The sequence below is a fragment of the Macrotis lagotis genome, chromosome 1 (assembly GCF_037893015.1).
Source record: "Macrotis lagotis isolate mMagLag1 chromosome 1, bilby.v1.9.chrom.fasta, whole genome shotgun sequence".
Classification (NCBI taxonomy): domain Eukaryota; kingdom Metazoa; phylum Chordata; class Mammalia; order Peramelemorphia; family Peramelidae; genus Macrotis; species Macrotis lagotis.
This window is the reverse complement of record NC_133658.1, coordinates 309944303-309963360: the sequence shown is the minus strand read 5'-3', so window position 1 is coordinate 309963360 and position 19058 is coordinate 309944303. Positions and strand designations below refer to the sequence as shown.

At 37.2% G+C, this 19058-nt stretch overlaps 1 pseudogene; it reads right to left on the bottom strand.

Moving 5' to 3' along the window:
- Window positions 1–18021: 18021 nt before the first annotated feature.
- LOC141517074 (small ubiquitin-related modifier 2 pseudogene) lies at window positions 18022–18392 on the bottom strand (annotated as a pseudogene).
- Window positions 18393–19058: the final 666 nt, after the last annotated feature.

Here is a 19058-nt window from a genome sequence, read left to right as displayed (position 1 = left end):
ACCCTTTCTCATTAGGGAGAAAACGATGAGAACTGGAAGCCCCTTACACTGTCTTATGAGCTAGTCAGCAGTGGGGAAGAACAGATCTTAATCCATAGAGAGAGTCACTCTAGAGGATTTTTACAGACCTCAAAGTTAAACAACTTACACAAAGAGTCTAGGCAGCACCTGTTCATGAAAGCAGTAACATAGGGTGATGAAAGTAAGAGTTTCTGAGAGTTTGCCAATTACAGTAAGGGAGTATGAGCTAAAATTCAATAGATCAGTCTGATTTTACCTAGACCTACCCTTGAATTGGCAATGTGGTATAATAGAAAGGAGAGGTGGAATTTGAATGAGAAGACCTGAGTTCGAATTACAGCTTCAACACTTAATAGCTGTATATAGGAGAACATGTCCCTTCTGGGACTCAGTTTCTTCATCTGCAAATTGGGAATAATAATATTTGCCCTATCTGCTTTAAGGCTTGTTTATGAAGATCAAATAGGATAATATATATATGTATATATACATATATATATATATAAATTTGGTCCATCTACAGCATACAACATATATATATATATATATATATATATATATCTATATATCTATATATGACCAAATAAATATAAACAGTTATTGATATTATTATATGTCTTACTTGGGGAGTACTCCCTTTCACTGGTTTCAATTTTTATTAAAGTTCTTTTAATTCAATTTAACTTTTTTTTGTGGTTTTTGCAAGGCAATGGGGTTAGGTGACTTACCCAATGTCACACAGCTAGGTAATTATTAAATGTCTGAGGTCGAATTTGAACTCAGGTCCTACTGATTCCAGGGCCAGTGCTGTATCCATTGCCACCTAACTGCCCCTCAACTTAACTCTTTTCATCAGTACTGTGAGAACTAAGTGAGCTAGCATGGCAGAATAGATTGAGAACTATCACAAAGCCCCTGGGTTCAAGTTCTGCTTCTATCACAGAATGACTTTGTTACTCTGGGCAAGTCACTTACCTTCTCACTGCCCCAGACAACTAAGACCATAAATTTCAGAACTGTTCAAGATTGCCTTGATGGAGGAAGCTTCCTCCCTGAGAAGTTCCCTATAGCAATAAAATCATAGTTTTAATCCAAAACTATATTAAAATAAAATAATAATCCTGGGAAAGTAGAGCTGGAGTAGATGGTTTCTAAATGCTATAAAACAATTCAATCCAACAAATATTTATTAAGTCCTTACAGGGTATAGAATATGACATTTGATCCTAGGAATGGTACAAAGAGAATAAAACAGAATCATTTTAAATTTTGTGTGAATGCCTAAGCAGCCCATGACATAGCTATAAATAGCAACAATTGTTGAATATTTAATATAAAATTATTAAATTCTGATTTGATGCCAGAGAAATTCATTTCCATATAAAGAAAATTTATCCCTTTCACTGGAGAAGTTGGAGAATAGTGTGAATTGGAGGGGTCCTCACTGGAAATTTTGACTTGTTATTAAATATCAGATTGACAAAAAAGGAAAATAATAAATGTTGCAGCAGTTGTGGGAAAATTGGAACACTAATGCATTGTTGGTGGAGCTGTGAACTGATCTGACTATTCTAGAGAATAATCTGAAACTATGCCCAAAGGGCATATCCTGTGCATATCCTTTGATCCAGCAATACTACTATGGTCTATATACCAAAAAAAAAAAAGGGGGGGGGGAAAGACTACATATACAAAAATATAGCAGTTATTTTGGTAGTGGCCAAGAATTGAAAAATTGAGAAGATGCCCATCAATTGAGGAATAGTTGAATATGTGAATGTGATAGAGAACTATTGTTCTATAAGAAATCATTAGTGGGGGTGGCTAGGTGGCGCAGTGGATAAAGCACCGGCCCTGGAGTCAGGAGTACCTGGGTTCAAATCTGGTCTAAGACACTTAATAATTACCTAGCTGTGTGGCCTTGGGCAAGCCACTTAACCCCATTGCCTTGCAAAAATCTAAAAAAAAAAGAAAGAAAGAAAAGAAATCATTAGTGGGTAGATTTCAGAAAAGCCCAAAAAGGCTTGCATGAATTAATAATGAGTGAAGTGAGCAGAACCAGAACACACCTTAACAGCAACATTGTGTGATGATCAACTATGATGGACTTAACTCATTTCAGTAGTTCAGTGATCAAAGACAATTCTGAAAGACTTGTGATGAAAAATGCCATCTACATCCAGAGGAAAAAACTATGGAGTCTGAATGCAGACCAAAGCATATTACTTTTACTTTTTAAAACTTGCTTTATGTGTTTTCTTTCTCATGATTTTCCCCTTTTGTTCTGATTCTTCTTTCACAACATGACTAATATGGAAATATGTTAAACATGATGGTTCATGTATAACCTATATCAGATTGTTCTTTGTTGTGGAGAGGATAAAGGGAAGGAAGGGAAGTAGAAAAATGTGCATCTCAAAACCTTACAAAAAAGATGAAAGTTGAAAACTATCCTTGCATGTAATTGGAAAAAATAAAATAAACTAACACAAAAAAAGAAGGCAGAAGTTTTATAATTAAGGGAGTCATCTCTAAGCATCCTTTTTAATTGCCAAATTGACTTGATTACCAGGAGGCCTACTTTGGTATCTTTTTTTTTTAGTTTTTGGCAAGGCAATGGGGTTAAGTGGCTTAGCCCAAGGCCACACAGCTAGGTAATAATTAAGTGTCTGAGGCCGGATTTGAACTCAGGTACTCCTGACTCCAGGGCTGGCACTCTATCCACTGTGCCACCTAGCTGCCCCCCTACTTTGGTATCTTGGTGGGATCTCACCAACCCTTCTGTTCTCTGATCTGATCAAAAGGAGGCTATATAAAAATAGATAAATTTTCCAGCCACATATTACAGAAATATAAGTTTAAAACATAAATATGTAAATATAATTCACTGTGGACAGTAGGCATATGGAATGTCATTATCATAGTTATTTTTTCTTTGTTATAATGGAAGGTTCACTGCATGGATGGTTTGGGGGGCATATAATTGGAAATGAATATGATAGAAAACAAAAGGTAGCACTAAAACTTCAAAAAAAAAGAAAGAAAGAAAATAATGATGATCTACAAATGGGAAATCCATTTAACCAACCTTCTAAGATACTGAAATGGATGTATAGTGTTCTTGATATGGCTGTTCCTTTAATGATATTGATAACTACCAAACAATACCTTTATACCATTTCTAACTCTTGTCAATACTTGCCTATCAATTCACCCATGGGGACCTCCCCAACATGCTTGGTGCTTTCTTTGTTTTCTTGCCTCATTCTTGTCAGGTTGTTAACCCATATTATCAGTCTCTTTGATGGAATTTTAAAAAACAATTCTTGGCCATAATTCCTTATTTGTTAGGTCTTTTAGTTATTCACACTTGTCACATGCCTCTTCATTGCCCTTTAAGTAATACTTAGTTCTTTGGACATGATGGTATCCTGTGACTTAGTTGAAATCATAGTGCATAGAATTCTGGATTTCAAAGAGTTAGGAGGACCTGAGTTCAAATTCTGATTCAGAATCTAGATGTGGTGGTTCTCCTTTCCTTAATGGTGAAGTTTTTTTATACAAAAATATTTGCAATATAGACCAAAGCTTACTGTCTTTAATTTTTAAAAGATATCTTATGTCATTTTCCCCCCTCTCTAACATTCTTTTCTTCCATTTCCACCATATGATTAATAAGGATCTATGTTTAGCATGGTTTTACATGTAAAGCCTATATTAGATTGCTTTCTGTCAGAGAAAAGGGAGAGGGAAAGGAGGGAGATTAAAAAATATAAAGCTTAAAACCCTGCCCAAAAAATGATTGTTGAAGACTATCATTATATGTAGTTGGAAAAATAAATAAATAAAATTTTTAAAATTTTTATAAAAATTTATAAATCTTTTACATTTTTCTTCTCCTTCCTCAAATATACTACCATTCAAATTTGTTTTGGGAAAGATTATATAGAAAGGAATGTTACTACTTTACTTCTAGTCAGTGAAGCTTCAATCCTCAGTTATTACTTCTCATAACCCATCTGCAAATAATTTTTGTCTGTTTTCAGAAATGTTCTTTTCACATTAATCTTCTTTCCATTCTCATTACTGGCAGTTTTAGTTTAGTTCCTCACTACAGGTCTTATTAAAAAAAAGAAAGAAAGGTTTAAACTTGAATTTACACAAGTTTATATGCTAGGTCAAGCCAGAGTATATATACATAAGCTTATTTACACAAGTTGATAAAGGGGAGGGAGGGGGCAGATTTAGGGAGGGTCTAGGTAAACCATGGATTCTCCACCAGATAGCTAACTCTTTACTGCCACAGAAACTTCTGCTATTTTGCAAAATAACTAGTTGTTTGGACCAATTCAAGCTCCTTCCTCCATCCCCAAATCAAAAAACAACCCAAAAAGCTGATTTCTGGAGAAGAAATCCCAGAAATACTCTCCCCTTTAATCAGTGCCACATCCTGAACTTACAGACTTGCTGATGTAGAATAATATGAAGGCTAGATAAGGAAACCCAAATGTGAAGCTTCTGAGGTATCCCTTTGAAACTTTACAGCAAAGATTTTTTTAAGATATGACTTTTCACAGGGTCATCTTAGAGTTTTGCCCAGATACCCTAGTCTGTGGAGAATTCAAGACACCTGAGATGAACTACACTTTTAAGTACTGTAAGACCTGGTAGATCTATTGACTAAGTCATGGTTGGTGATCTTTAAGATATTGTGGAAAGAAAAAGGTCCACAAGAACAAAGAAGGGTAAATGTTGATCCAACTATTTTTAAAAGGAAAAGAATAGAGTCCATATATTTCAATCCCATGGGTCTGACTTGGATCACAGAATTCTGTGATGTACTAAAAGAATAACTAATGAACAACTAGAAAAGAAAGCAGTGATCACAAGAGCCAGCATGGATTCATTAAGAACAGATTATTCTAGATTGATTAACCTAATTTCCATTTTCAACTGGTTGTTCTTATTGAGAAGATATTCAATTGTCACCTCAAAATTAATTTACCTCTTCTATACTTAAATTTTGAAAAAAATTAAAATTAAATAATTAAAATTAATTAAATTGTATTTAATTGAATAAAGTAATTGAACTATTTTAAAGTTGAGAAGGTGTTCCCCAGCTGATCCCCCCTTGAAGAAATATGAAGACACATAACTTCTGAAGAATAATGATCTTGCCCTCTGGGAGCATGAGTTCTCAAGTTAAGAGTTTCTTAAGTCTAGTTTCACTTGCAAAGGGAATTTTTGCTCAGGGACAAGCTGGACTAGATCATCTACCTCTAAGGACCTCTCCAACAACTAAATTTTGTGATTTCCTAAAAAGGAACAATGAAACTGCTCTCACAAAGATATGAGTAGACATGAATAGAGCCTGGCTTGGCTACATAGCAACTGTTTGTGGTTGCTTTTAAGGGTTAGCTTAGATCTAGTTTCAGAGACTTCTAGAAAAATTTTGCTCCTTTCACCTGCCAATCAAATATTCTTGAGATGAAAGATCAGCCCTCTTAGGGGAGGGCAGAAAACAACTCATTGATATTCACTTAAGAATCTCATTTGTGTTACTTATACATTCTACTTTATGAGGGGTTGGGAGATGCTTTTTCCTGTTTCTCTTCTATCTTGTCTCTTCTCTTGCTTTCTCTTCTATCTCTTCACCCTGTCTTTCCTCTCTTGTAATATCTCTGTCTCTCTTCTCCTTTCTTCTCTTTCATCACCCTTCTCTTCTATCCCCTCTCCCCCTCTTTCCAGAACTGGGACACTTGTATCAAAAGACTCTGGAGAGCTCATCCTGTGCCAAGTGATTGTCCCTAGGGGAAATGAGTTCTGCACTTCAGAAGGGGAGCGTTGTAGCTCTGTCCCAGATTTAAAGGCCAGACTGCAGGAGGACACATGGTAGTTGGGAGGGTGCCATGCCCCAGGCCCAGAGAACTGGAGAAGCTTCTAGGCCATGCAGGGCCCCGGGGAAGGCCTCCTTACACCATTCCAAATGGAAAGGGATCAGAACTCTTAGAAAAATCATGAGATTTTTTTTTTTTAGAGAAGTCAGTGAGAGGTTCCTCAGATAAGGTCAGCCTGGGAAACCTTAAGGCATCTGTAATCTGTTGACTGAAACACTGTCAACTGAAGTTGGAAATGGTAATTTTGCTCTTTGGGTGGAAGCAGAAAGAACTGTATCTGGCCCTAGCACTAGACTTTTGAGTAGATCTAGGATGAGCTTGCCTTGAATAAGAACCTTGCCCCAAAACATCAACTATTGTTGGTTTTAGTTTTTTCCCCCTTTTGATTCAAGAAGGGTTTTATTACAGTTTTACATGGAATCCCCTCTTTTCTTTCCTTTCTTCCCTCCTTCCTTTCCTCTTTCCTTCTCTCCTTCTTTCCCTTGCTCCCTCCTTCTCTCCCTTGCTCCCTCCTTCTCTCCCTTGCTCCCTCCTTCTCTCCCTTGCTCCCTCCTTCTCTCCCTTCCTTCCTCCCTCCCTCCCTTCCTTCCTTCTTTCCTCTCTTCCTTCCTTCCTTCCTTCCTTCCTTCCTTCCTTCCTTCCTTCCTTCCTTCCCTCTTTCAAACAAAATAAGTATTTCCTATACACCCTATCCTGTTTGAGGCTCTTCAGGGAATGAACAGCTACATAGCAAGGACTCCCTACCATAAAAGAGTTTCTGATCTAATAAGAATGATAAGTTAGGTAGGGTGGTAGAGATAGAAAAAATACTGACTCTGAAGTCAGAAGATCTAGATCAACTCTTTGTTACCTGAGTTATATTGGACAAGTCTCTTCCCTTCTGTGGGCCTCAGTTTCCTTATTTGTAAGTGAACTAGATAACCTTCTAGGTCTCTTCTAGCTCTAAAAATATGAGCCCATGATGGAGGTACAAATAATGACAACAGTATATGCTAAGGGTTAACTAATACCTAGGAGAAATAAATGTTATAGGACTTCACAAGAAGTCACTATCACAAGAGGTTTGTCAGAAGGGCTGATCAGGAAAGTAGACGGGGTACTTGAAAAAGAAGCCTGAGAATGGAAGAGACAAACTTAGAACACTCACAATTTTGCTTGTGGTTGATCTGCTTTGTCAACATTATGACCATCACCTTATTTGTTAGGGATATATCATGGTGACAACTCTCCCAGTGGCTACTGGGTAGGCTACATACACAATTTGTTGTCTGGATGCTGGACCCAAAAGTGAGTGTGAAAAATAGGTAAACTGAGCAACTCTAGCTTAGGGGAGTAGATAAAACAGGAGAACCAAAATGACTATGTTTCTCGTTTCATTTCCAATACTTACTGATATAGCATCAGATATGTTAGACTGGTTAACCCCCAATTACTTCTGCATGCTATCAAAGAGTTGGGAGAATGGTGGGAAGAAGGAATGGGACTTGAAGAGGACAGATTTGCCCTCCTTTACTATTTCTTTCCAGGTTAAGACAAATATTATCCATCCTATTTCACTTTATAATCCTTCTGGAGCTTTGGATCATAGATAAGGTCATGAATTTAAAAATGGAAGGGAACTTAGAGACCACTGAACCTAACACTTCTTATTTTACAAATGAGGAAATCTAGACACAGAGATGTTAAGCTTTGGGGGTCATAAACTTCAGAACAGAATGAGTATTATACAACATCCAGTCTAAATCAATGCAATTTAATCTAATTTTAAAGAAGAGGAAACTTGGGCACCATGTCCACAGATCTGCCCCCTACTCAATTATATCTAATATCCATTTATCTATGAATATATTTATTTTTGTAAATATTGTTTCTCAATAGAATTAAAGCTCCTTGAGGGTAAAGACTGGTTCATTTTTGTCTTTGTATATCTAGCCCCAACACAGTAGAAAGCATATGGCAGGTGCTAGACAAAAGCTTGAAGACTGATAAAGTAAATTTGAGAGACTTCCGGCCAAGATGGCGGAGAGAAGACAGGCATAGATCTAAAGTCTCCTGATCTCTTCCCCATCTATCACATGAAACAAACCTCTTAAAAGAAATCCTACTCAAAAAAAAAAAAAAAAACACAGAAAGAAAAGCCAAGAGAAAGAACATCTACCTCGGGATTTGTCTCCAGCAGGAGCTGTGGCTGAATTCAGGCAGGTGAGTCTGGGCCCAGAGGGAGGATCAGCCCCGATCAAACCAGACTAGCAGCTGAATTGGAACCGGGAGTCTGAGGGCCCGAGAGCCAGACCTGCTGGATCAGCGGTGGGGCTGGACCGTGGGGGTGTGAGTCTGTGGGGGAGCAGAGGCGCTGGTGTTGGAGCTGTCCCCCTGGAGATCCCGGACAGGGCTGGGGGGAGAATTCTGGAGCAGGGGAGCTGTGGACACCATCCCTGGGCTCCTCTGGTCTGAGTCCCATTACAACTCAGACTTCTCCCCTAACAAACAAATGCAAACTACTTCTGCCTCAGGCCCAGGTGTGTGAGCAGAAGCAGCCCAGCTGAGGAATGACCTCAGGCCAGGAGGGTAAAGCCCACCATTGATTGAAGGCAAAAGAATGCAATAGCTCCAACCCCTCCCTTCAAGCAAAGGGAGAAGGCCTCAACCAAGGTCACAGACACTCCAGAGAGGGCAACCAGCACCTCCTACTGGCCAGCCAGAGAAACTGCACTCAGTGAGTAAAGCCTTTAGCGATCCCAAGCCCCTGTGAACCAGCCCCTCCAAAACTCAGGTCTCAGAAAAATGAAGAAGGGTCAGCAGACAGGTGGATCCATAGAAAAATTCTTGGAAGGGAAAGACACTAACTCAGAGAGACCTGGAACCTCTGAGGAGAATATGATCTGGCCTTCAGCACAGAAAGACTTCCTTGAAGAAATAAGGACGGAGTTTAAAAATCAACTAGAAAATTTTGGGGAGACAATTAATACCTTGCAACAAGAAAACAAATCTCTCAGATCTTCAAATGGGCAAATGCAAAAAGAAATTAATTCTCTCAAAACCTCAATTGGTCAAATGGAAAGCTCTTTCAAAAGCAGAATTGACCAATTTAGAAAAGGAGTTGCAAAAGGTTAACAAAGAAAACTCCTCCCCCCAAAAAAAGAATGGAGTCTACAGAAACTAATGACTCCATGAGACAGCAAGAGTCAGTTAAACAAAATCAAAAAATAGAAAAAATAGAAGCAAATATAAAATACCTCATCAACAAAACCACTGACCTTGAGAATAGATCGAGGAGGGGCAACCTGAAAATTATAGGACTTCCTGAAAACATTGAAGAGAAAAAAAAGCCTGGACTTAATATTACAGGATCTAGTGATGGAAAACTGCCCTGATATCATGGAATCGGAGGGCAAAGTAGTTATTGAAAGAGTACATCGATCCCCACCAGAAAAAGATCCTAAAATGAAAACACCAAGGAATGTTGTGTCCAAACTCCAGAACTATCAGATAAAAGAGAAAATCCTGCAAGCAGCCAGAAAGAAACAATTTAAATATCAAGGAGCCACAGTAAGGATCACGTAGGACCTGGCTGCATCAACTTTAAGGAATCGAAGGGCCTGGAACGAGATATTTCGAAGAGCACAGGAGCTTGGAATGCAGCCAAGAATCTACTTTCCTGCAAAGCTGAGCCTTTTCTTCCAGGGAAAAAGATGGACATCTAACGATAAAGTAAATTTGAACTCATATGAATTTTTGATTCAATATACAGTACTATGAAATACTGCCTCTCCTGTCACATAAGAATTCTACATTTTTCTTTCTATATTTTTCAGAAAGATAGACAAGAGATATAAATGAAGATATATATATATATGTAAATGCTTTATGCATTTTTCAATAACAACCACTAATCTTCCTTTAGCAATGCAGGTCTTTGTTTCTCGTAGACTTTCATTAAAAACACTATACACAGGGGCAGCTAAGTGGCACAAGTGGATAGAGCACCGGCCGTGGAGTCAGGAATACCTGAGTTCAAATCCAGACACTTAATAATTACCTAGCTGTGTGGCCTTGGGCAAGCCACTTAACAACATTTGCCTTGCCAAAAAAAAAAACAAACCTAAAAAAACCACACTATATGGGTTCCAAATACATTTCAACCCCTTCTTGTTCATCTGCTTGATTTTAGGTCCAACTAATTTTCTATCCACAATATCTTCCCAAAATATAGATTGTTTTTCAATCATTTTTCAATAGTGTCTGACTATTTGGATCCTATTTGAGGTTTCTTGGCAAAGATTCTGTTAGATTTTTCACTTCCTTCTCCAGTTCATTTTTTTTATTTAGGTTTTTTGCAATGCAAATGGAGTTAAGTGGCTTGCCCAAGGCCACACAGCTAGGTAATTATTAAGTGCCTGAGATTGGATTTGAACCCAGGTACTCCTGACTCCAAGGCCAGTGCTTTATCCACTACACCACCTAGCTGCCCCTCCAGTTCATTTTTACAGATGAGGAAACTGAAGTAAACAAGATTAAATGTCTTACCCGGGTCATATAGATAGAAAGTATCTGAGGTCAGATTTGAACTCAGGAAGAGAAGTCTTCCTGATTCCAGACGAGGTACCCGATCCACTGTATCACCTAACATAACTACATATCATTATTCAGACCACAGGAATTCTTCATCTCCTAGGTTTTGCCTGCTTGAATAGTTTTGGATCTTCTGAGTATGTTATAGCCTGATGAAATCATGCTATTTCAATGTCAATGCAAACAGGAGCTTTTGGAAACATCACCATCTTTAGACAATTCTTTTTCCATTTGAAGTCTGTGCTGGACCTTCACAAAAGTGGCAGATGTCTTTTGGCAAGTATCTTTCTCCTTATTTATGCTTTGATTGGTATAATGCTCAGAGGACCAGTGAACAAAGCTAACTCTACAGTTAGAACCTACCTCTTTTGACAACTTTGTGTGATTCTGACATCTAATTGATAGAAATGTTGTTGGAGCACTTTAAAGTATTTTTCTACTTTTATAGAAATGCTTTTGTGTAACAAAAAAGCAGAAGGTCCAATGGGATCTTATATTCTCTATACCTTTCAGTCACTTACGTGACTGTGAAGACATGGTCTGCTATAGAATATAATTTGCTCGTTTAATTTAATCTGCTTGTGTTCTTCTTAAACTTCTTGAAACATAGAACTGGTGCCTATATAGCTTATTTACATGAAGATTTTATTTTATTATTTTATTTTATTTTATTTTATTTTATTTTATTTTATTTTATTTTTTAGGTTTTTGCAAGGCAAATGGGGTTAAGTGGCTTGCCCAAGGCCACATAGCTAGGTAATTATTAAGTGTCTGAAGCTGGCTTTGAACCCAGGTACCCTGATTCCAGGGCTGGTGCTCTATCCACTACACCACCTAGCCGCCCCTACATGAAGATTTTTGTAGAGATGGGCAAATAAATAAGTAAAGGGTGGCGTTGACATATTTTATTTTTATTTAAAGTTTAATTGAAAATTTAAAATAAAAAATCCATCCATCTCTCTCTCTCTCTCAAAAATCCATCTTTTCTCTTTGTTTCCTTGAAAAAGAAAAACAAAATCCTTGTAATAAATACATATAGTTAAGCAAAACTAATTCATCCCCATATTGGTCATAAACAACAAATGTTTCAATCAATACAGTGAGTCCATTAGCTTCTTAGGAGTTTGGCAGCACATTTCATCATTCAGTTCTGGAACAGTAATTGGTTATTGCATTGATTCAAGTTCTTAAAACTTTCAGAACTCTTTATCTTTACAAAATTGTTACTATTATATAAATAATACTTTGCTCACTTTGCTCCGTATCATTTTAAACAAGTATCCCTAAATTTCTCTGAAACAGCACCCTTCTTACAGCATGGTAGTCTTCTATTATATCTTTATAGCATAATTTGATCATTTTCCAAATGATGGATACTCCTGTAGTTTTCATTCTTTGTCACCACAAAAAAAGAAAGCTACTAAATATTAATATAATTTCAATCACCTTTCTTTCAGTAATAAAAAGGTCTATGATTTTTCCTCCTTAGCATCTGCATTCCTTTGCTCTCTAAGATATGAGAAAGTTTTTTTAATTTTTTAAAAACCAAGTCAACTGCAGCAAAAGTCTTCTTTGTTAGTGTTTCATCTAATATAGCTGTTTTCCCCCATCTTTGTTTTTAAGTTCATTTCTACTTCCTTATTTAGTAAAATTGGGGCCTATGATATTGGAGTTCAAATCCAGCAGCTCTACTTTCATTGATGGAGAAAGGAATTTTTAATATAAATCTTTACAGATCTTTTTACATTTTTATTTTTGTTGTCCTTCCAGTTTTATCTTTTTTATTTAAAAAAATATTTTGCTAATACTTAAAAAACAACTTCTGTCAATTCTCAATGACTTCCACCATCAATAATACAATTAAGCAAAGTAAATCAACACATTGGTTATGGTCTGACAATGTAAGCCTTATTCTAAATCTCTAGTCTATCACCTCTCTGCCAAGAGAATCATTAGTCCTTCAATGTAATGCCTGGGTATAGCACTGATCAGAGTTTTGAAATGTGCATTATTGTTTTACTTTACATAATTGTGATTATATGTCTAATAGTGGTATTCTTGAATCCAAGGGGATATGCAATTAAATGACTTTTCTGGTATAAATTAGCAAAATTTCCCAAAGTGATTAAACCATTTATAGATCTACCATTACTATGCCTATCTTCTTATAACATCTCCAATATTTACTTTCATTGTCTTGTCTTCTCTCCCCATATGATCAATGTGAAGTGCAAAATTAGTTTTAAAGTGATAATTTCTTTTTTTTTTAGACTAGGCAATGGAGTTAAGTGACTTGCCCAAGGTCACATAGCTAGGTAATTATTAAGTGTCTGAGCTACATTTGAATTCAGGTCCTCCTGACTCCAAGGCCAGTGCTCTATTGGCTGTACCACCTAGCTGACCCTAAATTGATAATTTCTCTAAATATTAGTGATATGAAATATTTTAAGTAATTGTTGATAATTTGTATTTTTTATTTGGAAAATTATCTATTCATATACTTTGACCATTTATCTATTGGGGATTGATTCTTGTTCTTATATATTGGTGTTTATATCTTAGATATCAGACCTATTTGATATTTATTGTGCAGATGTTTTTCTCACATTATCAGTACCTCTTTTTATCTGTATTTATTAAATTTTATTTTATTCTTAAATGATCTTGATATGAATTGGCTTAGTTGAGTTTCTGTCTAAACTTTCTATAAATTTCCTGTCATTCTTTCTCAATATTTTAGGAGGAGATACATTCTGTTCTACAATGTTTATAAACATGTTTATATTCAAATATATAAACTTTGCCATTTCTGGGAAGAAAGTAAAATGTTATTTGATGAGGTGGTTTCTAGTCTATTAAAATTTTTTATGACAATTGAATTACATTGATTAACATTCCTTAGATAATAGTCATTGTGTTAATTCTGTTCTGTGACATCTGTTCTTTCTTTCATCTATTTTCCCGTTTTTTATTTTTTTTTGGGGGGAGGATTCAGGAACTTTCTAAAATGATTTTGGAATTGCCTCAGTTCATGTCTTATTTTTATTCTTTCTTCTAATGTGGTTTTCTTTTTGATCTTTGCTCTAACCAGTATACAGATAAAAGATTCAGAATAATTCCTGTAGCAGTGACCAGTCATAATGTATTAGAATATAATTAATTTCATTTTTGTGCTTTATTTTTTATTTCAATACCTAATACCTCCCAACTCTTTTTTTTTTTTTTTTTTTTTAGGATTTTTGCAAGGCAAATGGGGTTAAGTAGCTTGCCCAAGGCCACACAGCTAGGTAATTATTAAGTGTCTGACACTGGATTTGAACCCAGGTACTCCTGACTCCAGGGCTGGTGCTTTATCCACTGCCCCACCTAGCCGCCCCTTCCCAACTCTTTTCTTAAAGAAAACATTAACAGTATATAAATATGAAAATTCTGTATAATCTATTAGCTATTGGCCTCTCTTATTTCTTACTCCTGAACTATGGTTTTGTTTTTGTTTTTTTTAGTTTTTGCAAGGCAATGGGGTTAAGTGGTTTGCCCAAGGCCACACAACTAGGTAATTATTAAGTGTCTGAGGTCAGATTTGAACTCAGGTACTCCTGACACCAGGGCCAGTGCCTGCCCACTGAGCCACCTAGCCACCCCCAAACTATGTCTTGCAACATATTTTCCCTATTGTCTCCTTGCATTGAACTTGCCAGGTATTAGTGTTTATGATTAATTATGTTTAATATTTTTAATTGTGTTTAATTTTTGAGTCACATTGAGTTCTTTTTTTTTTTTTTTTTTAGGTTTTTGCAAGGCAAATGGGGTTAAGTGGCTTGCCCAAGGCCACACAGCTAGGAATTATTAAGTGTCTGAGACTGGATTTGAACCCAGGTACTCCTGACTCCAAGGCTGGTGCTTTATCCACTACGCCACCTAGCTGCCCCTACACTGAGTTCTTAATAGATTTTTTTATTACCTTCTCATCTTCTGCATAATTTCATTATTTCCTATTATTTCTATTATTGTCATAGTAGTCTTTTTACAAATACTTCTTCATATGTAGTTCAAGATGAGATAATCAAGGATCTCATGAAATGATATTTTTTATTGTCTTTGAATTCACATTAAATTTTTAGTGAGAATTTAAAGATTGAGAATAGGTCAACTCCTTGGTTCCTTAGAAAACGATCTTACATTTGGAGTGCTAATGGTTAAATTTGTGCTTTTATATGGTTTAATTGTATGATGCATAGCACCATAGCTGCCACACCATAGCCTTGGTGGGTGGTATGGTGATCAGGTTTATCCAACCAGGACTATTTGCCCTTCCCTCCATTACTGACATTGCTTAGATGGGTATAAATATTCCTTCTGCACTTTTGGAAGTAGTATAAAAGGATCTGTAATTATCATTATCTTTTTGTTAGTGTTGAGCCCCCAGCATGAGAATATACTGACAAAATACCCAAGTATTATTCTTTTTTAAATCTCTTCTCTGGAAATATTCACTTCTTCCCAGTTGTATCACCAGTAAGTATACTGATTTTAGTAAATGCCATTACTTAAAGCTGTCTATAAAGACAGATGAAACATTTAAAACTGAGTGAAAAAGATGTGCCCAGAGGGGAAAAAATTTCAAGTATTCATGAAGGAGCTCAAGGGAAGGAGAAGATAGAAGATTATGGTTTTGGTCCTGGAAAGAAAAAAAGAAGAAGGTAGAGAGATGGGGAGAGAGCTGGGGTAGGGGGTGTGGGGGAGGTAGGTAGGGTGGGAATCTAGCTATATACAGATTAAGAGACCTACTATTTCAGCAGAATGTAAGATCTTTGAAAGCAGGGACAAATTTTTCATTTGTTTCTATGTCCCCAGCATCTAGCATGATACTTTACCTACTGCCTACTTTTAATAAGAATTTATTGGATTATATTATTATGCAAGGTCCTACAGGAGGCATTATGGGAGAAGCATAGAAAGAAACACAGAGATACTTCCTGGTGTAGCAGAAAGAGCCCTGCTATGGGAATCAGGAGATATGAGTTCTTTAGGTTTAGGTTTCACCACTAATTCACAGAGTGATTTTTAGCAAGTCATTTCCTTTCTTCTGGGCCTCAAAGACCACATCTTCAAAATAAGAAGGCTTACCTCTGAATTTCCATTCTGTTCTAAATCCTATCATCTCTCTTTCCATGAAGTGAGAGGAGCTGGTTGTCAGGGCTGAATGCATAGACAGTTTCATTTGAGGGTCCTGATCCTTCACATAATGAGCAGTGGATATTTGTCTTCTCTAGGTTAAGTAACCCAGGGTAGATCTTCTTGCTGAATACTCCTTTTCACAAGAGCTCAGGAAAGAGAGGGAAATTCAAGAATTTCCCTCTCCATCAGCTTCCCTCCTGAGAGGAAGACCTTTTAAATAATGGACTTTTAGCACAAAGGATTTGGAAGCAATTTGGCAAGAAGCCTTAGAATTCAGAAGCATCTCAAGAGGAACACTTGTTCTCCAGTTGCACATTCAGTTAAGGTGGCCTGGTAGGGCGAACAAAGGAACAAGGCCATAGGGAAAGTATGGTCAATGGGGACACAGACTAGAACTCTCAAGGGGCTTTATATGATTGGGTGAAGTTGTTTCTAGGGCTGAGACTGATGGGGGAGGGCTTAGAGGTGGTTGACTGTGAGATCAATTTTCAGGACAGTGCTTATAGGGAGACAAGTCTGACTGGTTTTCAGTGCAAAAGGTATTTTTTTCTTCAATTACTTATTCTTTTCAATAATATTAACAGTTTTCTACAGTGTATTTAGCAACTGGAATCCACTGAGACATATTAGTCAGAAATATACTTAACTTTACCAGTATGGTGAGAGCTCTGAAGAACATTTTCTTTCCACTGAGAAAGGGCATTCTTGACAAACTGCTAACTCTCAATTATCCCTTGGGGGATTACTTATCTTCAACATTACTTTTCTGGTTCTGTGATGAGAATACTCATAGTTACCAATCATAGTTTATTTATGTCATCTCATCTTTGTCCATATCCACCTGTAAATCCTTCACAGGAGATTTCCTCAAAGTGTTAGAGTCTTTATTTAAGATCTTTTGAATCTCATGAAGCACTTGAACTCTCCAACTGGTACATTGCCTTCTGTTAAAATGTGAAAACTATTTAGTTTCATGTTTCCCAACCCTCTTACAGACTTTTTTAGTTTTTGCAAGGCAATGGGGTTAAGTGACTTGCCCAAGGCCACACAGCTAGGTAATTATTAAGTGTCTGAGGCTGGATTTGAACTCAGGTACTCCTGACTCCAGGGCCAGTGCTCTCTCCACTGTGCCACGTAGCTGCTCCCTCTTACAGACTTCTGATCAGTCATCATGTAAAACTTTACGTTATTCAAGAATTTATAGACTGGATCCCAGATGGACTGGGGAAGTCTCAACATGAACCAATAAAGGATTGTGGTAGGCAGAGATAGAAAGTCATTGGATGGAAATGGTGAAAGGATTTCTAAGTTCTGGCATTTGGTGGATATATGCTCTTAATATGTTGAGTAATGACCAAACAGTGTAAATGAATGGAAAAGAAAATTTGAATTCAATTTTACTGAACAATTACCATTGTACAGATGTTGGGGATACAAACACAAAACAAAAAAACCCTCAAGGAGGTTACATTTTGCTAATATTCTCTATTATGAAGGTGAATGTAATAAAAGAAATCAAAATAATGAAATGCAAAGTCTAATATAATTTGCCTTTGGATTACCTGCTGCTTAGAATTGTCCAAGCAAATCTGCAAGAGACTCAACAATTGAGAGTGATCTAGTACTACTAAGGATTCATGTATTTGTATCGTTAGAGACTTTGCTCAAGAAAGTAAATCCAGTCTTTCATCTTGCCTCACTCTCAGAGATCCACTCTTGCACAATCACGGACCATGTCTGTTGATCTTAGAATGTTAGAACTATATATGCTTGTGATATATCTGAATCATGAAGCTGTACTCAAGCAGGAAAAAAATCATCTTAATTTTTTTTTATTTTAAACAAGAAGTTTATTTAAACAACAAGATGTTTGACTTGGAAGGGAAAACTATCTAGGATCAATTCTTTATAGTAATTTATCCCTGCTGAGAGACAGAGATTGCCCTACATGTAACAGCTACGTACAAAAAAGTTATAAAATCGTCCTTGGTTTTACAATGATAAAAGAAAAACATTGAAATTATCCAATCAAACAAGGTATGCAGGGATTTCTTTTGTGGGTTTTTTTTTTTTGTTGTTAAACAGTGAGAGCAAAATAACTTACTGGAATATAAAGATAAAAGTTGAATGAGCATGCCACTAATGGAGAAAAGGGATATTTTCACAGAACCAGTTTGTTTTTCCCCTCCCCATCTCCATTTGAAGTTGATCAAAACATACCATCGGCCATTTAGTTTAAAAAAAAATACGCATTATGCCTGTGCACATACACCAGTTACTTTATGTACAATAAAGGAATGGGGAAAGGGAATCAAAGAGAAAACTATACTGACTCACTAGTCAGGATGTGGATGAACCAAATCTTGGTTTTCTAATTGTGAATGTATTGTTTTCCTTGGGAGCACAGTTCTGGAGTACAGTTGCAGGTTCTCTTTTTAGTAAACACCTCCTGTCTGCTGCTGGAATACATCAATTGTATCTTCACCCTCCATTTCCAACTGTGCAGGTGTGTCTGTTTCATTGATTGGTTGCCCATCAAATCGGAATCTGATCTGCCTCATTGACAAACCCTGTCGCTCACAATAGGCTTTCATTAGTTTACTAAGTGGTGTGTGCCTCTTAATCTTAAATTGCACCACCGAACCATCCTGCCCTGCCACCTTCAAATTAATGTGGTCGTTGTTTTCAGTCCTTGACTCCTTCCTTCGGCTTCTCGTCGGCCATGGCGAGTCTGGGGTCTCCTCAGCCGCCGCTTCACAACAGAGGCACCAGGAGGGTCCGCTCCAAGGGAACGGGGGACAAGCAGCAGCGGCGGGAGCAGGAGCGGCGGCGGGAGGAGGAGGATGGTGGTGATGGTGAGGAGGAGGAAGAGGAGGAGGAGGAGGAGAGGAGGAGGAGGAGGAGGAGGCAGCGGCGGCCAAAAAATCATCTTAATTTGGCCATTCTTTGCCATGAGCTGGTCAGGAGGATCTGGGACAATCTTCTTCTCCCTTGGCCCATTCCTAGGGGCTGTCAAAATATCATTAATTGAATCTTAATAGTTGAATTCAGGCCTAGCTTCAGAGGCTCAGGAATATATAGGTCAGTATGTAAAAATGCCAAGAAAGTCTCAGCAGCGTTGGAAACAAGCCGTTTGTTTATTTTTAGTTAAAATCAGCTCATGCATGCACCCACCTTCCCTGCTGGGTCTGGGAGCCCCAGACTCTATGGATTCCAGCCCACTACAAGCTAGGCTAGGCTAGGCTCCAATAACAACTTTTCCCTTGGTCTTTGATGGATATGTTTTCAATTGAGGCAAATACCAAATTGCAAATGGATAGACAGAGAAGAAAGCATATATGTATATGTGCATATATACACACACATATGTATGTGTGTATATGTTTCAGA